The 27,945-nt window shown below is 45.4% G+C and overlaps 1 protein-coding gene across 2 annotated transcripts in view; it reads left to right on the plus strand.

The window, feature by feature from the left end:
• The window catches only part of LOC144141503 (uncharacterized), an 85,724-nt gene that overhangs the window by 27,437 nt on the left and 30,342 nt on the right, over positions 1–27,945 (plus strand). The window lies entirely within an intron of this gene.

Raw genomic sequence — 27,945 nt, forward strand, 5'->3', positions numbered from 1 at the left:
TTCTCTTCTGCCCACTAGACCACGGTGACATAGGACGTGTCCATTTTTCAGCACTGTGAAGGCTTCACCTGTCCTCCTAACCTCACTAAGCCTGATGACGTCCCATTTGACGCCCTGTAGTTCCTCGAACAATACCTACAGACTCGCTTAACTGGATAAAGTTCGCGCGTTAAGCGTTGCCAGGTTCAGATTCCATGGGCGGCCTGTCCGGATCCAGGGATTCTTAGCACCCTCTGCTGCATCCCAGGTCTGACCGCCGCCGTGGTCAGTTGCTTCGCAGCCACTGGAGACTGAGGGCCGTGGGTTAATTGGCGTATTCATGGGAGGCTTTGGTCATTACTACACCAGGGTGGCCAATCTTGCTCTCGTGATGGAGTTCGTTACCGGCAGTGGTCGCCGGCGTCAGGCCGCACCCCAAGCCTTATTTTGCAATTCCATGTACACGCGGATTTTTTTTTTAATCCGTTGAGAATTGTCCGGCACCGGAATTGGAACCACGGTCCTTCTGCACGCGAGGGGGATGCTCTACCTCCACCCCACCGCTGCATAGAACGCGCTAAATATAGCAGCTTAAATAATTTCTTAGCCCACCTGTCACGTGAGACCGTCTACTAGGCCAGCGTTTACCCCCACCCTGGTCATACGACGCTTTCGCGCGGCACCTCGACTGTCGTATTATCGGGGTTCCACTTTAAGTCTTTTATCGGTAGTTCGTACCGCAGAAAGCGGTATATTAGGTTGCACTAGAAAACTAGTCTTATTTTCTTTTAACAAACGCATTCTGTCAAAGGACGTGGGAAAATCAGTTTTAAGCGTTCATGGGCATTCGCGAACCAATCGCGAACCAATCGATGGTACATATATAAAAGTTGGGCTGCCGATCTCTTCTCTTGGCCACACAGAAAGCAACTGTGACAGTTCCTGCCACGTCTGCCCATGCGTCTGCATCTCACAGTGGAAAATAAAACTTACACCATCTTCCCATGAAGAACCATGAGTAGGATGCGAAGAATCATAAGGATTCCGTGTAGGTTCCATTGTGTTGCCGTTATGTTGTTTCATTTATCGGAGCACGAATGGGAACGTAGTGTGAATCCCCATGTAGAGACAGAAAATGAAGAGAAATGTAGAGACAGCGAAGAGACCGACACCCGCGTTACCTTATCGAACACCTCCTGGTTCTCGCCTTTCTTTATTGCGTGCTCACGCTCCTACCCCGCTGCCCGCCCTATTCGTCCTCTTCTCTCGTTGAGCTGCAAGGCGCGTGGCGTTTTCCGCCACAGCTTTCCCACGGGAAATTCAACATCCTCTAAAGTTTTCAGTTAGTCGTTTCCCTTGACGTCCAGCTTCGCGTGCCTTCGTTGTATCAGTAGCTTCTTGACGTAGTTTGAATGAGTGAAGGACATAAGGCACGTTCGTAGCACGTGCTCCTCTCTCGGTTTGTAGCGCAGTGGGAAGAGTGCCACGTACCTCCCGTTGCGGCCAGAGAGTCGTAGGATCGAAACCGGGCGCCGCCTAACTATTTCTTTTTATAGTGGACTGCGCTGACGTCAGCCTAAACGCTGACTGGGCTGAAGAGACGCGCATGCGCAGTAGAGTGCGGACGGTGGTCAACAACAAGAAAGAGAGGGACACAGCCCCGAGCATGAGATGCTTCGCATCTAAAACGGGACCTGGCGTCCGTCTGCGGCGCCGTTATTATTCGTTTCTCGGCGTGGCATCAACTGATATAAAAATCCCAGTGACATTTTGTGGTGGTGCTCAACTTGCCTTAGAGAACTCCGCAGCAGCAAAGAAAAACACAGCTGCGCTTGTGAAAGCAACCGGCAAGACGCACTAAATGCACAAACTGGGGCACAGTTGCGTACAAACCCGGATATCGACACAGGTGCGCCCACACCTTGCTCGTAGCACAGTCGTTTAGTACAAAAGCCAAATGATGCTTCACAAGAAATTTTGACGATTTCCGCGCCAATGCCGACTGAGATACAACGGTAGCATAGCAGTGAGTGCATTGTTAGCTTAGAGACTAGCGACATGTAGCGGAAAGTGGCCGAGCATACGCGGTCACCTTAGCGACGGGGGACGCGTACGCACAGGCATGGCGGCGCCCAGAGATAGAGGCCGGCATGTGCGCCACGCCACGAATGCAACTCATACGCAAGTTGGTTATGAGCGAGTTTGAAAAATGGTGCAAATGCCATAAGGGAATCCAGACGTTACCGACCCTATATGTTCGTCTAAGTGCCGACTTTTATGTAGGGTAACTCGAAGGAAGGTTGTCGAATAAGATGAATAGATGTCCTGATTGTTAGGAACAATATATTTTGTGCAGGTCAGTTCTTTGTGGGAAGGATGAACAATCATAGGAGCAGAATTGAGCGTATTACTTCGTGAGAGGGTTTTTTTTATCACTTATGAACCCTTCGGAGGATGTGAGTCAACTTTGTTGCCGTATTTGAGATATTGTATCGTCACAATATGAAATAGTGTTGCGGTTGTTAAGGTCGGTAGGGAGGTCGTTGATATTCAATAAGAATAGTAGGGGACGTTGCACTGATCCATCACCAACGCCCTGAGATCACATGTGGCGTTGCCGCATTTCACAAAATATTTTCGGTTGGTTAGGTGAATTGTTACTGTAATAAAAAAGCCATAGATGCCAAGCGATTTAACTTAACTCTAAAACAGAATATATCATTTTAAATTGTGAAGAATGTATTTGCTTTGTGAAATCAAATATTATGATCCCGCAAAAAAACGAGTACCTAAACCGTGCTTCACACAGTCCGTATGCTCAATGAATGCAAGTTCAGTGGGATAATTAGGCCTGGAGTTAAACTTTTGTAGCGCTAAAAGATAAAATTTTGCAAGGTTGTTCAATTATATTGCTTCAGTCAGCTTCTCAATTGTTACCAAAATAGACAATATCGGTATGGGTGTGTTGTCAGACAAAATATATTGGTCTTCGCTTTTTAAATCTGCTACTATCTTACTTGTGTTTAGTTTATTGGGAAAGACCCCGCTTAAAATATTGTGTTACATATATGCGGCAGAAAGTTGTGTGTCGCGTTTTACAGCCATTACATCAGCAGGACTGATGTTGTCTAACACAGCACCACAGCTTTTCATAGCGATAAGAGCTTGAGATACAACTTCGGGTGTCGTAGGCCTTAAGAAGAATGAAGACCAACATCTAATGCAGCTTTCATTTTACGGATTGAATGCGGAAGAATTGCAAAAAATGCTAGTTCGCTGCATTGCGGATAACTTTGTCCTGACAAACATGATGCGTATTCATCAGTGACCCCATCAGGATACGGCGTAGGGACTCTGAATAAGAAATTATGTGATAAGCTTGGATTTTTCTGGATATTTTGTTATTTTTCCAAAATATTTCATGGAGGTAGTCATATAAGTTACATTAAGTGGTTGGGATTACGTCCTATAGCGATTTATTAGGGCGGATTCCCGCCGAGACACTGAAATAGATGATAACACTCAGAATTTTGCTAAACCTCTACAGCGAACAGAGTCTATGCAAACGTAGAACTTCGCTATGGTTAGCAGGTACAGCAAGCCACAGCCATACAGGTTTGTTTGTACCTCGGTACTGCCGTAACTGCCGTAGAGATGCAGCGATGGCGAGAGATGCAGCGATGGCGTAGAGGTAGAACACCCGTCTCGCGTGCAGAAGGACCGTGGTTCGAATCCCGGTGCCGGACAATTCCCACCGGATTAAAAAAAAAATCCGCGTATTGATGGAATTGCACAAAGGGGCTTGGGGTGCGGCCTGACCCCGGCGACCATTGCCGGCAATGCACTCCCTCACCAGAGCAGGATTGGCCACCCTGGTGTAGTAATGGCTACAACCTCCCATGAATACGCCAACTAACCCTCGGCCCTCAGTCCCCAGCGGCTGCGAAGCAACTGACCACGGCGGCGGTCAGACCTGTGACGCAGCAGAGGGTGCTAAGAATCACTGGATCCGGACAGGCCGCCAATGGAATCTGAACCTGGCAACGTTTAACGCGCGAACATTATCTAGCGAAGCAAGTCTCGAGGTGTTGTTCGAGGAATTAAAGGGCATTAAATGGGATGTAATAGGGCTTAGCGAGGTTAGGAGGGCAGGCGAAGCCTTTACGGTGCTGAAAAATGGACACGTCCTATGTTACCGTGGTCTAGAGGACAGAAGAGAACTGGGAGTGGGATTTCTAGTCAATAAAAGCATAGCTGGCAACATAGACGAATACTATAGCATTAACGAAAGGGCAGCAGGTCTTGTAATTAGGCTAAATAAGAGGTACAAGCTCAAGGTGGTGCAGGGCTACGCGCCCACATCCAGCCACGACGACCAAGCAGTGGAACGCTTCTATGAAGATGTGGAATCGGCAATGGCTAAAGTAAAAACACAGTATACCGTAGTTATGGGGGACTTCAATGCTAAAGTAGGCAAGAATCAGGCTGGAGACAAGGCAGTTGGGAACTATGGTCTGGGCTGTAGAAATAGCAGGGGGGACCTACTAGTTGAGTTTGCAGAACGGAATAACCTACGCATAATGAATACCTTCTTCTGTAAACGGGAGAGTCGGAAGTGGACCTGGAGGAGCCCGAATGGGGAGCACAAAAATGAAATAGACTTCATATTATGCGATAACCCTGGCGTCGTGCAGGATGTGGAAGTGCTCGGAAGGGTAAGGTGTAGTGAACACCGTATGGTAAGATCCCGAATTAGGCTAGATTTGAGGAGGGACCGCAACAAGCTAGTACGAAAGAAGCCGATAAATGAGCTAACAGTAAGACGTAAAGTAGAAGAATTCAGGATCGCGCTGCAGAACCGATATTCCGCTCTTAACGAGGAAGCCGAGTTTACGACGCAGGAAGCCAGCGACAACCTTACACGCATTATTACGGAATGTGCAGTAGAAGTCGGGGGCACTATAGCTAGACAGGATACTGGTAAGCTTTCACAGGAGACGAAAGATCTAATCAGGAAACGGCAAACCATGAGAATCTCCACCGCAGCTGACAGAATAGAACTAGCGGAGCTCTCCAAGCTAATCAATAAGCGTAAGACAGCTGACATACGGAAGTATAATATGGAGAGGATCGAATACGCTGTAAAGAACGGAGGTAGCCTGAAAGCAGTGAAGAGACGTCTTGGCGTGGGGAAAAATCAGATGTATGCACTTAAGGATGAGCAAGGCAATGTCATCACAAATAGGCATAAAATAGTCACAGTGGCCGAGGAGTTCTATAGGGATCTGTACAGTAGCCAGGACATACAGGATAATGCCGAACGAGACAGTAGTTCACAGGAGATAGACATCCCACCAGTAACGACCGAAGAAGTAAGGAAGGCTTTGAAAGAAATGAAAGGGGGCAAAGCACCTGGTGAGGATCAGATAACAGCAGACCTCTTGAAGGATGGCGGAGAAATTGTCCTTGAAAAACTGGCAAACCTGTATACGCAATGCCTAATGACCGCAATGGTACCGGAATCTTGGAAGAACGCGAACATCATCCTAATTCATAAGAAAGGCGACATGAAGGACTTGAAAAATTACCGGCCGATCAGCTTACTGTCAGTCGTCTACAAGGTATTTACCAAGGTAATCGCTAACCGAATTTCTGCAACCTTACATTTCAGTCAACCTAAAGAACAAGCAGGGTTCCGTAAAGGTTATTCAACAATGGACCATATTCACACGATCAATCAGGTGATAGAGAAATGCGCTGAGTATACTGAACCCCTATATATAGCCTTCATAGATTATGAGAAAGCATTTGACTCGGTCGAAACCCTAGCAGTCATTCAGGCATTACGGAACCAGGGGGTAGATGAGCATTATGTAACAATACTAGAGGATATCTACAATGGGTCTACAGCTACGATCATCCTCCATAGGGAGAGCAGTAAAATACCTATAAGAAAGGGTGTCAGACAAGGAGACACAATCTCTCCAATGCTATTCACAGCATGTTTACAAGAAGTATTCAGAACGTTGGATTGGGAACAGGTGGGTGTAAGGGTTAATGGAGAATACCTCAGTAACCTCAGATTTGCTGATGACGTTGCCTTGCTAAGTAACTCGGGGGACGAATTGCAAAGAATGCTTTCCGCACTGGGCGAACAGAGTAGAACCGTGGGACTGAAAATTAATATGCAGAAAACTAAAGTAATGATCAATAACCTCGGGACAGCACAGCGGTTTGACATAGGTGGCGAGGCAGTGGAAGTGGTAAGCGAATATATCTACTTAGGCCAAGTTGTGACCCCAAATCCAAACCATGAGGCAGAGATAATTAGAAGGATCAGAATGGGGTGGGGTGCATATGGCAGACATTCTCAGATAATGAATAGCAGCCTACCATTGTCGCTGAAGAAGAAAGTGTATGACAACTGCATCTTACCGGTACTCACCTACGGGGCAGAAACTTGGAGGCTCACTAAGAGGGTTCAACTTAAATTGAGTACAACTCAGCGGGCAATGGAGCGGAAAATGATAGGTGTAACATTAAGGGACAGGAAGAGAGCGGAGTGGGTCAGGGAGCAAACTGGTATTAAAGACATATTAGTAGAAATTAAGAAGAAGAAATGGACGTGGGCAGGACATGTAATGCGAAGGCAAGATAACCGCTGGTCATTAAGGGTAACAGAATGGATCCCTAGAGAAGGCAAGCGTTGCAGGGGGCGGCAGAAAGTTAGATGGGCAGATGAGATGAAGAAGTTTGCGGGGATAAATTGGTCACAGTTGGCACAGGACCGAGGCAATTGGAGAATAATGGGAGAGGCCTTTGCCCTGCAGTGGGCGTAGATAGGCTGGTATGATGATGATGATGACTGCCGTAACTGTGCAGCCACGAAGCTTTGCCGACCCAACCTAAACTTCCGTGTACGTACCTTTTGCCACACTTGCGTGCGCACGTTGGGGCAAGAAATCGTAAAGCATGTGTGGGAGCGAATAAGCTTCATTTAAAACAAAAAATAGCGACAAAATTGTAAAAATGAAGATTGCCGCATCACCAGGCCATGGTGTTAACTGTTAATTTCGTGTATCACGTCTCTCATCTGCAAGATAGCACGAAAGCATAAAGATTAACCACTTAAGGACCCTATTGGGACACTATTGAGCCCCCAGGGGTAGCCGATTTTTGCGGTCGTATGAAGGGTTGAATATTTTCCCCTATTTCTCATTCATTAACACCTGCTTAACGCCAGAAAAGTTGAGAGGAGTTCTCGTAGGTATTATGGGGAATAAAGTATTTTCGGAATAAAGTATATCGGTGCAGTAGGAAGGACGCAAAACGAACGACATCATGTGAGCTTCCTTCGGCTACTGCCTATATTCTGTAGAGGTATTGCGCACAACGACAAATGCTGTGGACCGTTTCAATTTTTTGTTGTTACCGTCATTGTGCGGTAACATTGACTGGAGCAGAAAAATTGCATATTTATTGCTATTCTATTTTCTCACAGGCGTGCAAAAGTTACGATGGGTTACTATAATAGTCCCGACAAATACTTTGGTGCCGTTGAAGTAAAAACCTCAACCGTCAAGCTTTCGTACGGAAATGGCAGTGCAAAAAACGTACCCCACGATCCTACGACCCCGGGTGCAATTGCGATGGGTACATTTTTTTCTATTGGTCTTCGCATAGACGGAGATTTGATTCGTGTAAGTAATCCTTCTCTATTTCCACCAGTCCCACTCCTGCCTTTGCACGCTTTGTTTTCTGTGAGGGGTGAACAATGATTCGGGTGACGAAGTAAATCTGCCTCAGTTGCGTTTCCCTTTGCTGTTCGGCTCGGGCGACATGCTTCGCTTTGACTGAATTTCCCTTACTAAAGAATAAATGCGTAACCAACAAAATGTACTTTTTCCTGAGCAAATTATTTTACCGCGCTTCCTTACTTCGGAAAAGAGAGCGAGATAAGTAACTTTTTAGTTGAAGGTTCCTCTAGTCCGGGGCTCCGGGTATGGAGCTAAGGGCCAACCCTGGCCATACAGTCACTGCATTGAGCGCCCACAGCAAAAATGCTATCATTCTAGTGGAGCCATGTAGACAAATGTAATCTTTGTTGAATTCGAAGGAATTAGGCTTCGTTGCTGGCTGAGCTCTATTGTAGCCACAAAATACCTGGCTGCGAAACACGAAGAGCACGGAAGGCTTTTTATTAACAGAAAACACAAAAAAATGAACACTCGAATTTCGCACTCTACCGACGTAATATGGGCTAGCCGGGCCTAGCCCTAAAATATTATCAGCGTGTCATTACAGGTGACAAATTAATTGTGGACGCACCTAGTGGCCATCGCCACCACCCAACCATTCCCATCTGATTTTCTGTGCCCTACCGGGGTTTCCGCGGTGAAAGCTTTGTTGAATGCCACCGTGGAGATTTTCCAAAGCCAATCACCATTTTTTGCTGCGCACGTAGATATTTGCGCAGTAACATGTTCGCCCTGGAGGCTCTAGGCCTTCTTTTAGTGAAGCATGTTTAGCTACGCTAAGAGACTTTTATTAAAACTGTTGAAGCACGTCCCACGCGGGTGTATGGAATGAATAATAAAGTAGTCGTCAAAAAATGTTTTAGCCAGGGAATACAGTATACTCGCGATAATTCAAACTCTGGTAATTCATACTTTCGGTTAAGTCGAAACAAAATACTAATTTTTGGTTGGCCCGCTATACTTTATACGTATTTAAAATCCGCTTAATTCAAACTCCGTCATTCGGTTAATTCGGGCTTTTTGCGTGTAAATATTGGAAAATATGCGCGGCTTTCCCACAACTATTTGACAATTTGCGTGCCTATATAATCAGAGCAGTCCAAAAATTAAAAATGAACGCCTAGAGCCTTCAAGGAAAAAGGCGTTGCTAGTGAACAAACTTTTGGAACGAAACACAAGATAAGTGGACCAGGATGTTTAGCCTTATTGGCCGTAGAAACCAAAACATTGAACTGGTCTCAAGAACGTCTAAACTTGATCGCCTGCCTACACTTGTCGAAGCGGTTTAAACCACGCGGGCCACTGTCGCAAAAAGAAAAACAAAAACGCACAATCACGCATTCGCGTGTCGCGTGCCAGCAAAAAAAAAGAAAAACAAAAACGACACGGCGGTTACGAAAGGGACGCGAACGGCATTCGGCTTGTGGCCCTTACGCGAACTGACGTGCCTAACTTCGGCTCCGTCGTTTTTCGGTGGTTAAGCGGAATACCACCGTTCTTCCCCGCGTGTTTCGGCAAAAAATACCCGTGCTGTGTACGTTTTCGACCCATGCGAGTTTTTTGGGCTCCCAGCCCAGATCTCCGGCGCCATAGGGAGCAAAGAAAACCACGCCAGAACTGGGCTTACCCCGTTAGGCCTAGCTACCACTCCGACGCTCAGCGTCGGCACAGAAGTTGTCGTGGAAAGAGAAGACATCCCCCCTGACGAACTACAATGAATGGTTGGAAATACATCCACCACACACATAGTGAGAACGCGGCCGCCAAGAAGATCGCTGAAGCGCCCAACCCAACTGCGTATGCCTACCATGCGACCAAGCATCATTGGCTGCGCCCGAAGCGATGGATTCCACCTCCAGAGAAGCTCCCTGAAGAAGACTTCAAAATCGTATTCCCACCTTATGACGGACTCGATGTCCGCACACTTAAGCCAAGCCGACATCCTAGATGCTGTGTACAGGTCGGCGTGGCTATCATATGTACATGGTGAGCAACTAAGAATGAACGTGATTTCCAACTACTCATGTTCAACTCCCAATCGGAGTTGAACAAGATGCAGTATAATCGCATCGATAAAACATATCAATTTAAGAGGCCGGACCTTCGAGATCGCCCGAATGTCAGAGCCCTATCTTGCACAGTGACCGGGATAATACTCAACGTCCCCGCTGATGATTCGCCTAAGGCCATTACGGAAAGCCTCATAAAATTCAGCCCTACAAGCAGCATCCTAAACGCCAGAAGGATGGACAACTCCAACGTGGTGCAAATCCCGTTCGATGGTACTATTACACCCTATCACCTCTCATACCGATGCCAACCTTTCCGACGAAGAACAGAAGCATGCACCCGATGATGGCGCATAGGACATCAACCGGACGTCTGCCCAACCTCCCAGTTGCGTTTTCCAAAGTTCAGACTACTCAACCCAAACCCGGCACACTCGTGCCAACCCAAATATGTAGTGTGTAACGGCGCTCATATCACCAGCTCTGCGGAATGCCAATCCGGGTTCCATTCGAGGAAGAGACCGATACCCCCCCCCCACCCCACCCCCCTATCCGCCGCGGTGGCTCAGTGGCGAAGGCGTTGCGCTGCTGAGCACGAGGTCGCGGGTCCTATTCCCAGCCGCGGCGGCCGCTTTTCTGATGGAAGCGAAATGCAAAAACGCCCGTATGTACGATATTTCGGCGCACGTTAAAGATCCCCAGGTGGTCAAAATTAATCCGGAGCCCTCCAGTACGGCGCGCCTCATCGCCTGCGTTGCGTCGGCGCGTAAAATCAAACAATCAATCAGACCGCCACCCCTGAATAAACCGTTAGCCTGGCAACAACAACCACCACCACCACCACCACCGCCGCCACCTGAACTCAGGAGCCCAGAAGATTGGCCTGGTCTTCCGGAACGTGAAAGAAGCCGCTCCAAATCATCGATCAACAAAAAACATCTTTCGACAAGCAAACACGAAGAAACCCAACCACCACCACCTTCGATCCAGCACAACAATAAGCAGGCGAGATGGCGCGGCGCGGGCTCCCATCCTCCTCAGAATCAACACCAAACACTCCACCCCTCCTTGACACATGCACAAGAACAAGCTAGCATGCGAGCGGAAATCGAAGCGCTCAAATAAATCATGTAGAAACTACAAAAAGATAGCCTGGCCTTGCAGTCAGAGAATCAAGCACTGCGGAACAACCTAGCTCAGGCAACAACCACAACGGTAACAGAACTGAACTCTCCTGTCAAAAAAGCCGTTGTAGACACTCCCACCACTAAAAGGGTAACTAGTAAACTCGCCAACCATGACGAAAAACTCGACGGCATCAACACTAGGCTCAACAGGTTAGAACAAACCCGCAAAACTTAACTCGACACGAAACTCCACAACACGTGGAGGTCCTAAACAACATTATGAAAGGAATAGAATCACCACAGCATCTTCAGGTGCGAACAGACACCCTGCAACAATCCCCAGCACCACATGTCGAACGCGGAAGGGACAAGCCATACAGTTAACGTCTGGCTGTGGAATTGCTGGGGATATAAACGTAAACGATCCGCTTTGCAATTCCTTGTTCAATCTTAAGGCAGTCCGCCCGATATAATTACGTTGCAAGATACAAATACGCACACGAGCTTAGCAGGCTACACGACATTTCAAAACTAGAATGTCCCGCAAACGGCGGTACTGGTCAACCGTAACCTCACCGCATCTCGGCAGCAGTTTGACAGTGTTGATATTCACCATGACCTAATAACAGTGTACGCCAGAAAACGGACCGACACCAAAATCTTTATTCTCAACGTATGCAGTTCCCCAAACACCTCGAGCATAGATTCAACCGCCTGTTCTTCCTGACTCGTCAAGAAGCAGGATCGCATGGGCTCATACCTTTAGGGGACTTTAATGCCCCCCACACTGCATGGGGATATACGAAAAGCACTGCTAAAGGAGCAGGCCTCTCGGATAAGATACACCACATTAATATCCTTAACGACCCAAGCACTGCCTTCAGAGTCGGCAATAGTGCGCAGGATGACACCAGCCCCGATCTTATATTCACTTTGCAAATAAAACAAGACAAATGGAACAAAGCAGGACATACGTTAGGCAGTGACCACGATATTATAGAACCATTATTCCGCACACTGACAGGATTAGATATCTCCCCCGACAACAAACACTGACGGAGTGAGATGACTTTCGCACGCTGCGAGAAAACAATCCAGAAGAGACCCCATAACAGACATTGATAACTGGGCCTCACAGCTGCTATCTGATGTCAAAACCGTGACGAAACAGATAGATGAAGATATCCTCTCTCTTACAGAGGACTCCAGGCTTGCCCATCTCTGGGAAGCTTTCCAAAGCATTCACACACTGGAGAAAGAATAAATTGAAGCATAAGCTCAAATTACGACTAACAGCCCTTAAGTCTGACACAGAAAAACACGCAGCGGAACTTGCTTAAAGCCAGTGTGACCAGATAAGTGACCAACTGCCGGGAAACCTACACCTTAAGAAGACGTGGAAAATACTTAACTATACGAGCCACCCGCCCAGAAACGACAGAAAAAGGCGGCCATAGCCTTAGCCATAATACGGACTCCCGCCCTGCGGCTAATCACTTCTGATTCAAAGACTGCAATTCGAAATTTCGCCACTGGCCGACTATATCGAGTGGCACTCAAAATTCTGGAAAAAAGCCCACCCATAACCCCAGGCCAGACAATTCATTTGACCAGGGCACATGCACACTCCAACCTCGAGTGAAACGAAATGGTCCATGAACATGCCCGAGGGCTCACGATCCTGGCAGGGCCTAATTTATATCCCTACCACGGGGTGCGATCTGCGATGAATCTCCTGCACATTTAATGATATCATCGCACACTACTGCCTCTCCCGCCGGATCTACCCACCGGCGGACCAGCAATTAAATAGTAGCAAAGCTCACATTTGGCGTTTACAACAAGCGAACACTTTCCTCAACCCAGCCCGTCCTACCCACGTACACGCAAACCTCTACCCAACCGCAGCCCGCAACCTGTGCAGTGAACACGCCATACTAACTAACATAATATGGAAATGCCCCCCGGACCCGTTCCCACTAATCACCACTGAGGAGCACTAGGAGGCCGCGCCCCGCTACTCCGATCAGGACCTTCAGGTCCGGCTAATCGACAAGGCTGAGGAGGTCGCTGTTGAGTGGATGCCACCTACTACAAGCGCGACTTGAAAGGCATTAACCGAAACAGTTTTTCTGTCTGTCTGCCTGTCTGCTTTCTTTATTTTGTGCAGTTAGAGTTTTAAAACGCTTACAAATTAAAACAACGTGATTAAAATCAATGCCTAATCATAATGTCTGCTGTCACCTTGCACAAAGTCATATATATGAGAACTTTTGATAATTCAAACCAGATAATTAAAACTAAATCCTGGGATTCCTTCGAGTTTGAATTATCGCGCGTCGACTGTATACCAAGCCGTGTCATCCGTGAAGTTGGATGACCAGCGGAAATATTTGTTGGCTATTGGTTGGCCATAAAGTGCCACTGACACCACGGCGTCGGGACGGGGAAGCGTTGAGCCAGCTTGTAGCCACGCCGATGTCTTGCGCCCTCCTCTTCGTGGTAATGGGGGTCGCGGTAATACGCTTGGCGGCCGTGCCCCGATCGTAGTCCGTGGTTCCTTCTTGTAACATTAGCCCCCACTGGCGACTTTTCTTGTGAGTACGCTTCACGGTGGACCAAAAATTGTGGAAAACCCTGCTTACTAATGCCGAGCTCAGACTGAACCTGTGGAGAGCGACTCCACTTCGATACACAACAAATTCCTTTCTGGGGGGTCACTTTTTACGTAGGCGTCTTAATAAAATCATTTTATGTAAAAGTAGATATCTTATGAAAACTATTGTTTTACTAAAAATATTTTTATGCCACGGCAGGACGAAGTTGATACATAGCATGCTGCATCAGGAGAGGATTTAAAGGGAAGCTGTGATAGCACGAGGGTAGAAAGGCTCCCGTTTGAACCCTTTTTCATTTCAACCTTCCAGTTTGGTCCCTCCCTTTTCCAGCAGATATAAAACGACCTTCCCGTTTCACATTTTCTAATTTTGCCTGCTCCCATTTGAACGCGTTTCCATTAAACCTTCCCGTTTGGTCCCTACCATTTCAACCCGATGCGAAACGACCTTTCCGTTTCAACATTTCCCATTTTGACCGTTCCCGTTTGAGCCCCTTTCCATTTCAACCTACCCGTTTGGTCCCTCCCGTTCCAACCCAATGCGAAATGACCTTCCCGTTTCAACCTTTCCAATTTGGCCTGTCCCCATTTGAACCCCTTTCCATTTCAACCTTCCCGTTTGGTACCTCCCATTTCAACCCGATGCGGAACGACCTTCCCGTTTCACCCTTTCTCACTTTGCCTGTTCCCATTTCAACCTTCCCGTTTGGTACCTCCCGTTTCAACCCTATGCGAAACGACCTTCCCGTTTCACCCATTCTTATTTTGCCTGTTCCCATTTGAACCCCTTTCCATTTCAACCTTCTCATTTGTCCTCTCTCGTTTCAACACGGTAAAAAATGACCTTCCCGTTTCGTATTGTTCCACTTCGCCCCTTTCCCATATAACTCACTTAGTTTGTATCATGTGACTCGGACCGCTGTGGCCAATTTCTAAAAATTAACCCAATGTATTGAGTTACTTCCCACGTAACCCAAAGTAAAAATTACACGTACGTCAAACGTAACCAGAAAATTGAATTGAATTTACGTCAAGCGTATTCCGCAGTAAACAAACTTCCGGCTGACAAAACCAACGTACAGACACTTTATGAATGCGCAGCATTCTTTGCGAGTACGCCCCATAGCCAGGACCATGTGACGTCCTGCATTTACTCAAAAATGCAGGTATCACGGGTATCACCTATAATCGTCATAATAACGTAAATGGAGATAATAGAACGAACGAAAATTCTGAAAAACTACCAAATAAAAATATAAAAAATTACTGGTAATGACGAACCGTGTAACGCCTTGCATTTCCACAATTATGGTAATCTCGCGAAAGTTCTGCCTCTAATCGTTGTAATAGCGTGAATGAAGACAATTATTTAAGCGAAATTTCGAAACTATAAAACATACAATAACTATATCAAAAAACCAGAAAATGGTGAACGATATGACTCCCTGCATTTCTACAATAATGCAAATCTTCAGGAAGTTCCACCTGCATTCATTAAAATACAGCGAATGGATATACTTGGTGAAAATAAATATTCAGACTAAAAAATAAGAAAAATATAAAAAGTAAGGAGAATGGCGAAACATGTAACGCCCTGCAGTTACAGAAAACTGCAGATTTCACGGAAGTTCCACCTGCAATAGTTATAATAACGTAAATGGAGATAATTGTTCGAACAAAAATATAAAAACTAGAAAATATGGCAAGATAAAAATAAAGAAAATGGCGAACCGTGGGACTCCCTGCATTTCCACAATAATGCAGATCTTGCGGAAGTTTCACATGTAATCGTTATAGTAGCGTGAATGGAGCTGCTTGGTGAAACAAAATTTTGAAAAACCAGAAAATGAGAGAAATATGAACAAAAATTAGGGAGAATGGCGAACCATGGGACACCCTGCACTTCCACAAAAATACAGATTTTCCGGAAATTCCACCTGTAATCGGTGTAATAGACTAAACGGAGATAATTGGTTGAACAAAATATGACAAACCTTAAAAAAAGGAAAATATTACTGAAATACGGAAAATGGTGAATAAAGTAACACCCTGCATTTCAATATGCCGTTTGTGCGAAAAATTCATTAGTAACCTTATAATAGCGTAAATATAGATAGTCAAACGAAATTTTGCAGACTAGAAAACATAAAATACCAAAAATTACGGAAAATCGCGAACCACGTAATCACTGCATTTCAACAATAATGCAGATTCCGCGAAAGTTTCACCTGCAAGCGTTATATTACAGTAAACGGAGATAATCGGTCGAAGAAAAGTTTGAAAATCAAAAAATATGCATAAAAAAGTACTGAAAATGTCGAACCAACGTATAACGGCCTTCATTCTCACAATAAGGATGATTTTTCACAAGTTCCAGCTGCAATCATTTTAATACTGTAAACGGACACAATTGCTTGAACGAATATTTGAAAAATTAAAAATGAAAAAATATACAAAATATTTATGGAAAATAGGAAATCGTATAGGGCCCTGCATTTCCTGAATAATGCAGATTTTGCGCAAGTTCCAGCTGTAATCGCTATATAGCGTAAATAGAAATACTTGGTCGAACAAAATTTTGAAAAACTAGAACTAAGAAAAAATGCAATAAATGCAGAAAATTGACAACCTTTAACGCCCTGTATTTCAGCAATAATGCAGACAAAATTTCGGGAAGTGCTCTGACACCAAAATACCAACCCCCGGGCTACGCCCAACTTGTAGTGTGTAACTATAAACTACCAAAATGTGTGACGCCGAGGATGGAACGAAATGAATGCAGCCATGTCTCCAGAGAGAAAAAAAATCAGAGGGCACTGCATGGATTAAGAGCGCATTGCAGACAGTTGAGCGAAGCTTACTCGGAAGCAGCCCGCAGTGGAAACAGAAAAAACACAAGTACTTCGCGCTGGTTCTGAATACAAGCGTTCTTTGAAACCATTTTGACGTCACAGCAATTTGCCTGGATAGTGGCCGGTGAAGCTCCACCCATTCATCTGCTTTTCTAGTTAAATATTACGCTTGTTTGTTGGAAGTTTGCATTGAAGTTGGAATCGTTGTTGCCGCGTCAGTGAAGTTGTTTCAATAAACCAAACTCGTCTTTTGTCTTCGCGGCCTCGTTAACCACAACGCACGACTATCACTACTACAAATATAAACAAATGAAATTTTACATTTTCTGAATTTTTTCCAGCCTTTGGTCAACGAGTGGGTTGGAAATGGCTACAAGACAGGTTATACAATCGCTAGTGAGTACCGTTCATTCCACAGCGATAGCCGAGCACACGAGCATGCGCTACTGCACTATCTCGCCTTTGTTGATTTATTTCTCAGGTCTGCATTAAGTAATAAGACACACAGACGCCCACGCAACAATAAGGGAGTGTCAGATTTTACGGCGCTACAGTGACATAGATACACCTTCAATTTTTGCATCCTAAAGACAGTACGCAGAAGACGTATAGCATTACAGGGTGGTGATTTCAACCGCAATAAGAGTTTACTTCTAACATCTTTGATCATTAAATTTAAAAATACTTCTATTTCCAACTGGACTGTGAAGCCAGAAATTGTTGGACATATTCCAACTTCAAATGCATTTTTGCACCTGGAAACTCATCATCATCTTCAGCATCATTTCAAACAACAAAAACGACGACGACAACAACCACAGCAACAACAACAACAGCAACAGCACATTTAGGTCTATTTCAGGACGAAGGTCTCGTTCATTGACCTCCATCCGCTCCTGTCCTGCGCTGTCCGAGTCGATTATTTGCTTCCGAATTGCCTTGTTTTGTCTCTCCTTGAAGTTAATGCCCGTCGCCTTCTTCTGCGGCAAGTCCTGTCTCGAAGTATGCATTTTGTAACCCTCGTTGTCCACTTGTTTTCGGTTCGTCTTGCTGCATAGCCATCACAAGTCCATTTAGTTCTCCTAGTTCGAACAATAATATAGTCTGTTCGAATTTTCTCCCTAATCCAAGAAGCTCACTTTCTGTCCATAAGTGTTATTCATATCGTTGTTCGCTCAGTGACCCGATTGGTCGACATTGGTTTGCTTTCCAGATGTTCCGTACGGTGCCAAGTTTTCGTTTCAAACGTCGTCACCGGGCACACGCATTGGTTGTTTACTATCCTTTTAACATCGAAGCTGTCAGCAAATCGTAATTTTTCGTGTCCGCCGTTAAAAATACCACTAAATTGCCAAGAGCGTGCACGTGAGCACAGGCCTTGTAGCGAACGCTCAGACGTTAACAATACCAAGGTAATGCCAAGCGCGCGTGCATGCAAGCTTCCCGACGACCGTCCAGCTTACCGGGCGCATGTTTGTCGAGCCAAATATACCCACTTAGGGAGATTGGCCAAAATTACGGCGACCACCCGGCAGTTAAAAATACCAAGCCAATGCCGAGCGCTAGCGTCTGCGTGCCTCGCTGAGAACGCCCAGCGGCTCCGGCGCACGTTTTCAAGCCAAGCCACTTAGGGCGATTGGCTAAGAGTGGCCAAAAAATGCAGCGTTCACTGCAGGATTGACAGCACTTGCTCCGAACGAGGAGGACACGTCATAGCGTATGCCAGTGCAATGTGGTGTCCAATGATTACCACGTCCAAAAAAATTAAGGAAGCTCACACTTATAGCAACACTGATGGAGTAAATGTCGTTGCGGCAGTAAAGCAGAAGCAAATCGGCGGCGATCGTGCACTTAAACGTTTGTAATGGTCGTGACGGTTGCGTACATTGTCGCTACGTGCAAGTCTTACGCGTTAGTGCGCGCTTCCTTCATTTTTTAGGGATAGAGCCAGATCGCTCTCCATTATTTGTGAGTGCTTGCCCAATGCGCACCAGCTCATTCCTATTATGCCCCGGAATTTTTTTGTGAAACTGGAAGCAGCACTGACCATCTGGCCAAGATAGTTATATGCATCTACTTGTTCTAACGTTTTGTTACCGCTCCTGACGAGGGCGCATTTAGCAAATTTATTCATCGTAACTTAAGCTTCGTTCATATTTCTTTATGGCCCCACATTGAAGCTTTCTAATTGTAGTTCTTCAAGCATTTTTTCTGTTCTGCAGATTCAGTTAGCTAGACTATGTCGTCAGCGAACTGCATAAGTTCCAAGCATTCCCCATTTATCCGCAACCTCGCGTTTTACCAGTCAACCTCCCTGAATACCTTCTCTGTGAACAATTTTGGTGAGATGGTGTCTCCCTGTGGCACTCCCTTTCTGATCGGAGCTTTTCGCTTTTATCGTAAAGATTATTGGCTCAGCACTTTTAACATCACTGCGGTGTCTAATGAAGGAAAAGCTTGTTCATTGTCTATAAAAAGATTATAATTGGAATAGTGCACACTGCAGATTTTTCTATTACTTGACTGACCCCACGAAGGGGATTCATTGTTGAGTACCCTTTCCGGAACTCAGCCTGCTCTACGTGTTGCTGATAATATAAGCCATCACTTATTCTGTTAATTATTACTTTGGTGAACGGCTTCCGTGCAACTGAGAGTAGGGTGGTGGGACTGTAATGATCACGGTATTTGGTATCTTTCTTTTCTTGAATCTGACCAATGTTAATGCTTGGAAAATCTGTTTTCCATATTCTTGAATTCACAGCACAAGGAAACCGAGACGACAGGGAGAGCGAGACACACAAGTGCTGACTTGCAACTGAAGCTTATTACTGTGACCTCTGGCATATAAAGACAGCCGAGATCAAGGCAGCACAAAATCGACACAGCGCGTGAAGACAAAATAACAAAACTGCCACAACATAACTACCACCATGGGCTTGCACACTGTCCACAGGGGTGATTTCTTTTGCTGATAGCTGTCAGAGAAGGAACGCTTACACACTTTTCTGCTTTCTTTGCCACTTCATGCACCTCAGTAATGTCTCTTGTCAGTTTCTTTTTGTTCTTACACAATATTGCGGTACTTGTGAAGACAGGCTCGCACTCAGCACACTCTCCACCACGTACTCCTTGACGACCGCTTTTGCACTTTTCCACGATGTAACTGTGGTCCTTTACCCTATCGTTTACGCACCTCTCAGTTTACCTGATATATTCTCTGCCACACAATCAAAGAATGCTATAAACTACGTTGTTGGCACATGGAACGAACAGTTGCTGGTGCTTCTTACTACAAACTGGAGAAACAGGGGTATCCCTACTAGCCTGCATACAAAGTCTCGAAAGTTTATTTGTAGCAGAAACAACAACATTTCCATAGGCACACTTTGCTACTCTTTTTAGAGTATGCGTTATATTATGTATGCATGCTTATACTGGAGGCTTTTCTTTTATTTTATTTTTCTGGTCATTTTTTCGCCTAGCCTCCATTTTATTCATCAGCCCTTCGGCAACGCACGTTAATAGATATCTTGGGAACTTCCATTAATTAGGCAGCTAAGCTGGTGCATAAAAGTAGAGGGTATTACATGAATGCAGCCCTGGACGACTGAATTTGTAAAGCACAGATTCACAATTCCTCACTTATTAGTTTCGAATGGACCGCATCTTACGCAAGGAGAGACTTCTCCCCTCGATGGTCGTATTTCCAGCAAATGTGGTTATGATTAAAAGAGAGGTTAAGATAGAGAAACCTGTTACATCTTGCCTTGGGTAGTTCATGTGTTACTACTAGTGGCTTGAAACAGTCATAAAAATTATTAGCAATTGTTGCATCATAATCACAATAACCTTCTTTTCACATGGAACTACTACGATGTTATCACGCACAATTCCAAGAATATCTCCTGGCATGGCTGTCTTCAGTCGATCGTATAAAACCTTATCTTTGTAAGATAAATAAAAGTAACTTAAAATAGCTGGGATAGATGTACCATAGCCAATTTCACCCTTTGGGAAATAATTTTCGCAGTTCCAGGTTCGAAAAGCAAAGTTCAAATAAAAAAGTTCGCGCCAATGCACTCCGTGAATGTGGTTGGAAAGCCAAGCTGTAAACGGCACCCACAAAGATTACCCATGCGACGTCACTTGAATTCACACACGTCGCTCTACAAATAGTAAAACCAGGGAGAAGTGAAATGCCCCTAACCACACCCTTTATTACTTCAAAGAGATATTCTTGGCAAAGTTAAATTATGAACGGTGATTGGTTGAGTTGCATGGGCGTAGCACATGAGTGGAGACTTTTTTTATAAAATTAAAGGAAGTTCAATCCCGACGTTAGACTATCTCATTTCTCCGTCTCTGCCGCCGCGGATGGAGGCGACAAGATTGGCGGCAGAGACGGAGGAGGACCTGGAGAAGGAGGAGGAAATGATTTTACTCACATTTCTGAACTGCCTAGAGGGCGGCCCAAGAGAGTGGTTCCTTCTTCACTGGAGCCCATATGCAGTCCGCGCTACCTGTGCTCTGCCCACTAGCTGAAGCTGGGGAGGTAGAGAGGGGCTAGACAGCAGCATCTCCCACGGCTCTTGTTGGGTAGCTGACGGAAAGAGAGGAAGGTGTTAAGGACTAAAGTCGCACACCCGGATTATGTGGCGGAGTGTTCCTACTTCTGAGCAAAATTTACATTCAGCGTTGAAGCGATTGTGGCGCATTAAGTGAAGACGCGTCGTGTGTGTGAAGGAGCCGGATTGTATGAGCCGTAGGGTAGTTTGTTTTCTGAAAAGTTCAGGGTAAGGTGAAGATAGGGTCTGTCTCTGAAGGCGATAATGCTGGGTTATGTTCCTGAACGAGATGAGCGGGTGACTGTACTCGTGCAGCTACATAGCACGACGGTGAAAGCGCAGGCTTCTTGGTGGGCGTATTCGTTGCCTTCCGTGGAAGCGTGTGCGTGTGTCCAGATGAGCTCAATGAAACCGTTTGGGGAGTGGTTTTTTAGCACACGCAGTGCAGGTCGGGCCACCCAACCCGACTGCTAATTCCGGTAGGCTTGTCAAGGCGATGGCTGCCTCTTCTGCTGCCGTCATGTCTTGGATCTTGAGTGAGGCACACGCAAGAATGTTGGTTCTGGAAGTAACCACGATAATGGCGTACTGCTGCCATCGATCTTGGGAGGCGCCTGTGTAGATAACTGCATGATCCCCACCGAGGGTAGTTTGAGTGCTTCATCCCGTGCTTACCGGCGACCCTTGTCGTGTGAGGGGTTCATATTTCCGAGCAAAGGGAGCAAGTCGAGTTCTTGTCGCCATAAGTCCGGGAGTACATCAAGCGGGTGACATTCTGTGCTGCCCAGCCAATCTGGTGAAGGAAGCGGTGACCCGCCGCAGTTCTGCTCATTCGGAGCTTCTGGTTAGAAAGATGGCCCTCAGCTCTTCCACCGTGTTGTTAATCCCCGCGCTGAGCAGTTTCTCTGTGGACGCACTCATGGGAAGACCAAGGGCCTCTCAACCGCCTTTCTAATGTTTATATATAGCATCGTTATGTCCTCTTTGCCGAGAAGAAGTCAGGGGTTTGACGTAAGTGATTCTCGAAAGAACCGAAGTTTGAATTAATTGAAAGGTATCGGCTTCCTTGAGGCCTCGCTTCTTAGTTGCAACTCGCCTGACCATGTGTATGATTTGATTGACGCTCTGTTTCAGGCACTGCAAGGACACGTCACTCTTGGTGTTAGCCTAGAGATGTATACCCCGGATTTTGATGCTGGGGCTTGGAGTGGTGACCTGGCCATCCAGGAGTATTTCAATGTTTTCCTTGATGGGTCGTTTGGCGCGAGGGCGGGCGACAAGGAGCTGTGATTTTTTACGCGAACACTGGAGGCCACAGGCTTCAGCACACTGGCGTACTAGAAGTTAGTTTGCGTGCGTTGGTGTGAGCTTCCTTTAATTTTTGTAACTCCTAGCACACGCGCAAGGCGCGAACAGGGCCGCTAGACGTACCGCGTACGGAGCGCGCAGCCGCGCGAGAGGTCGCGTTAAGCTATCACGTGGCATTCAGCGAGAATGCAGGAGGTAAACCCGCACCTGTGCATGGTGAGTCCACCCCCTGTCTTCCCCATCTCCACCTGAGAATTACCGTGCTGTGCCAGGCCAAAATGTGCTAAAGCGCGTCAAAAGGATGGATGTTTACCCTGGAATGAAAACCTTTTTCTTGAAATTACACACAGGCACCTTGCCTGTTGGAACCTGGATGCAGGATAGAGGGATATTTGTGCCATGGGGAACTCAGTGTTCAATTTGAAAACAGCCAGAAACAATAGCGCACGTTTTTCTGCATTGTTGGGCTGCGGTATTTTTGTGGGGTGTCCTACAGAGGACCCTTCATAAATATTTCCCGCTAATCCCTCAGGGCATACGCTATCCAGCGGTAGAAAACGAGGAGGGGGCACCCTTGGACCCAGTGATGTTGGTGGCCTTGCATAGCATATGGGGCTTGCGCATGACCTGGCTCCACGGTGATGTGGACGCCCGCTCTACGCGGCAGTGTTTTCGTGAGTCCATATCCCAGTACGTAGAAGTCAAGAAGCGCAAAGCATGCGCTCCTGAGTGGCTGTCAAGGATAGAACCCTTGACTACGCTTAAGGAATTTTAGACAGACATCAGCCTTCATAGGTTGGTGGCTTGTCGCTCCAGTCGGTCATGTAAATAAGTTTGTTTTGTGTTTCTGTGTTGTGTCGAAGACTGGCATTAAAGAGAAAAAAATGGTCGTGGCTAAATCGGTAAGACAACGGGCTCTCGCTGTTTTACTCTATTGTTTCGAGGTTCGATTCCTGTCGGTGCCAGTAAGTTTTTTTTATTTCTTCGCGGGAGTTCTCTGCTGACACCAATGGTCGCGAAAAAACCCTTGGGGGGTAGAGGTAAAATCTTTGCTTTAAAAGCAACAACTTCTTAAAAAACAGCAACCGTTATCCAGGGAGCGTTGAGAAATGCGACCGGTCCATGAATGTCGACTTCGTACTAAAATTCTTAAGCATTTCATTGTGCTGAATTAAATATGAAAAGTCTTTTACATCTAATCAGCATTCCATGTAGTAGATATCTGCTGTAGTATCCAAAATCCTAATAACATCTGAAGAATTATCAGCAGGGAAGGATACAAAATGCGTAATATACGTACCAGTGCGCAAGCCAAAAAGACACCTCAAGAAATCAAGTCCACAGTGCTTGCTGAGTAAGCCTTCCAGACCACGTACACGGTGTTCTCAGTCGTTTTCCCAAGTTTGAGGTGCCTCCATAGAAAACACCACCGGAACTTTTCAGTTTCGTAAACCAAGTGTCCAGCCAGGCTGCAGAACATGAGAATGATATATGTGTCTCCTACGTAATCGAACCACTCCATCACATGCTCATTTCATGTACAAGACCTTTATTATTTTATTCCTAAAAACAATTGCGTCTGTAATTAAAGGAAAAACTGACTCTCACGCACAGGTAGCATTTCGGAACGCAGTCGGTATGACGGTGGCCGGTTTTTAGACATTGTTGCTTTTTATGTGAATTCTATTTTATCAGCCTGGAAGGAGAAAATTATCTCCAAAAATAGGAAATTCGCATTGGTTTATGTATCGCACCCATTCTAAGTTAGTTTTACTTAGCTCTCACAGATAGAGTTTTCTTCGACCAACGCAACACAGCCATGTCAGCAAACATTTTTGATTTGTTGATGATCACCTCACGGTGATTCCATGTGACCAAAAGAACATTATATTACGACGAAACAACTGCTGAAAATTTAATGCCTCCTTGAAGCCACTACTAGTAACCCATTAGGTACCTAGTGCAGGATGTATCCGGTTTTTCGATCTAAATATCTCATGATTCATACCCCATTTGTTGGAAATAAGAACATTGAGGCAATAAATCGGTGCTTTATTATGACTCGCCGCGTTGGAAACTTATTAAAAGAGGCACTTCAAAATTGTGATTTACAAATTGAGTCATTTAGTCATGCTTTGATGTGATACTCTATAGTATTCTGGACCACGTTGATCGAATATTTAATGCAGGTTCCCAAGACACCCATTAACGTGCGTTGCCGAAGAGCTGTTGAAGAAACTGAAGGCGTGTCAAAAAAAGGATCAGAACCAAAAAAGAAAGAGAATTTTGCAGTATTGTCATCCATACATAAGGTATCACATAATCTAAAAAGAACCGCTAAGCATGCCGATGTGAATGTTGTTGTTGCTGCTGCTAATAAACTTTCGACACATTGTAGACGGGTTAGTAGGGATACCCCAAGTTATCCGGTTTGTAGAAATAAGCATTAACGACACTTCAGTCCATGTGCCACCAACATAGCTTACACCATTGCTCTAATGTGTGGCAGAGAATATACCGTGCAAACCGGGAGGATGTAATAACTAAAATCGCAGGGAACACATTTCCGACGAGAAAAAATGCAAAAGCGGGCATCTAAAAGTACATTGCAAATACTGCATAGCATATGAGCATGTAAAAAGTGAAAACCGGTCATTTAGGAGTACAATGTACACACTCTTGTGGATGGGAGCATATCTTCAATAGTACCGCGATATTGTAAAAACATAAGCACAAACTGCCTGCGGAACATATTTAGGCACATGACATAGCGAAGAAACAAGAAAAGTGTGTAAGCGTCTCTTTTGCGACGCAATCAGCTGATGAAATTACCTACCTGGACGGTGTATAAACACGTGGTAATACCAAGGTCAGGGCACTTTGTTATTTTGTTTTCAGGTGTTCTGAGGCGATTTCGTGGTGTTACTATGTGTCGATTGCCTCGATTTCTACTGTACCTATATGCCAGGCGTCGCAGCTATAAACTTCAGTTGTACGTCAGCGCATGCGTATGTCGCTCTCTCCTTCGTCCTTGTTTCTTGTTGGCGCTATAAATGCAGGAATGTGAATCAGAAATATGTTGGCGTTGTTTCAGGCAATGCACACATTTTTACAGTCCTTGTGCATTCTGGAGAAAATGAAACAAGCTTTCGCAGTACAATATGTCCTCTTTCCTTTAAAGGATTCATGGTAATGCCATCATTCTCTACAGCTTTTCCTGTTTTCGTCCAATTGTGAGCCTTTTCTACTTCTTCTTTAGTTACTAGTAGGACATCGTCAGCTACGTTTGTACGCTCGGTAGTTTCCCTAAGGTAAACACCGCCAGCATAAACCCTCGTGTCGAATCCCTCGTCTTCTCTTATTATTCTCGCTGTGTTTGGCGTAATGTTACCCTCCTAGTCTCTGAGTGCGTAAATCTACTACAGACAACGTCAAGCACATTTTAAGCCACTGCTCGCTATATGCCAGTCAGCGGGCAACAGCATCGAAAGCACTTGTGCGACTACGACGCGGATGTCTTCTAGAACCCTCACACTTCCTTGGACCCTGGCGAAATCGTGAGGAGGCAGTGCTGGGTACAAAAACACTGCTTACTTTTCTTGCACAAACAGGGATAGAAGAGGTTCTGTGAACCCTCTGAGCATGTACATTTTGTATATGTGTGCATTTCCCCTCTTACTCCCCTTTCTTTTTTCTTTTCTTTTCTCTCTATTTTTCGCTGTCACTTCACTGTATTCACCCCATCTGGATTAGCAAGCCCTGCCGTTAGTTGGGCTGACCTCTTCAGCTTTTATTAAAGGCGTTCTCTCTCCATCTCTCTCTCCTATCCTGGCCGATAGCCATCTTACTCTTAATTGCTTCTAAACTCGCCCCCCCCCCCTCCCATTCCAGCATTTACGCGATAATTGCCATGTTGCAACACACGATTTACGTTCCTTTTACTGCTCGCAATCGATTTCGACAGCTCTACTAAATCAGTTTGATCTGTCATGCTCGAGAATTTTATGTTCCTACGTTTCCTAATAAGTCCCTTCGTTTACTTAGTTTGTTTTTCACTTTCTTTTCTACATGCCATCCCCCCCCCTAATACTGAATCTATCATTTACCCTATCATTTACGATCATTTACCCTATCTTCACAATCTTCCCTCACCCCATTTGAAAGCACGAATTTGTTTTGAAACATTCCTATCAATTCCTGCGTCTTGGCTCTGGGTGACTTGATGCTAGGTTGCTTTCTTTTCACAAGATTTGTTCTGTCTTTTTTTATATTTAGACTTACTTGGCACCTAACCATCCTAAGATCGCTGCTGCAAATCTTGCCCAATAGCTCTAGGTCTTGCAGTATACCTGGGTTGTCACGGAAAATGAAGTCAATTTTAGTCAGAAAACAAGGGGTGTTGCATTTCACCTGGGAACGTGGAGTGGCAATTTCAGCCGGCATTTTACGGTTCGGTTGAATTTCCAGGTGGAACTACAAGTTACAACAGGTGATTTTTAAAATTCTGCATTTTCAGCTGAATTTTACAAATTTTGCCTAAAACTAATGGCTACATGCTAACAAAAACATTTTCTTTATTCTTCCAGTTAGCTTCTGTGTTTGCAGCACGGGAGCCCGCAGCTCTATCGAGCTGCCCTTGAGACAGCTGATTGTTCCGGTATCCTGGCATCGCGTACTTTGTACATGCTGCCAATAAATTTCGGTGTTCGGTCTTTTGATGAGCCTTTGTGTAAAAAACAAACCAAGGCAAAAGGCTTAACTATTTACATAATGAACATACATGCACTTCCACGGTACCGCAATGTGCTCCTACGTAAGGTAATGAGCACGCCATTACTTCCACAGCTAAAAAATTAAAGAGTATATTTCCCGCCAAATATCAAAGAATGGATGTTTACACAGTTTTGAAACGGGATGCTACAGAAAACAGGGCCAACAAATGTAGCGTAAAAGAGAGAAACTTTCCTATACTGAAAAACTTGCATTAAGGTGAATGACAAAAAGCCATGATCGGTTCTTGACGCATCAAATAAAATTTTAGCGTGGTCAGCAAGCAGATACCTATGTGACACCATGTAAATCTACCAGAGAGATGCGCGGGTTCCTAGTATGGTATTCCGTGCTTTCGTCGCAAATGGCCACAGAAATTATTGCTATCAAATTAATGTAATATGCTGCGTCATAACACGCGTCTCTTCTGTAATTGTTGTCCACGCTTGCATGCTTTTGTGGTACCTAATTTGGGGGCAGCGTCTACGCAGGTGAAGCTCTGGGCTAAAACGATTAGTTTGGCGACAATGTAAGCCAGTTGAACAACACGCACAGTACTCTTGGTTATGCTTCCGTGGCTTCATCATAATTACCGCACTATCATAACTGCTCGCTGCGATGGCTCAGCCATCATCATCACCTCTAAACAATCAGTATAATCGCTTGGGTTGTTCGTTCGCTGGAATGGTCGAATCAATGTTCATGCCAAAGATCTCTCATTAGTAAACAGTTTTGTTGTGCGGAGTGTTAAGTGCAGAAGTGCATGCGGAAGGTTGCGCACCAGGAATGGAGCATCACAGCAGAGTTCGCTACAACAGGTAGCCTTCGGCCGTCTTTAATTCAAGTTGGAATGATATACCAAGAAGAGTGATCTGACTTTCAGTAAGCTGTAACATTCGTGCGTGTGTGTCCACGTGTCAGTCTTACAATATGTACAGACGCATCCATCCTAATTTTC

This window comes from Haemaphysalis longicornis, unplaced genomic scaffold, assembly GCF_048455015.1.
Source record: "Haemaphysalis longicornis isolate Haplotype H1 unplaced genomic scaffold, Haemaphysalis longicornis Haplotype H1 scaffold_6, whole genome shotgun sequence".
Lineage (NCBI taxonomy): Eukaryota > Metazoa > Arthropoda > Arachnida > Ixodida > Ixodidae > Haemaphysalis > Haemaphysalis longicornis.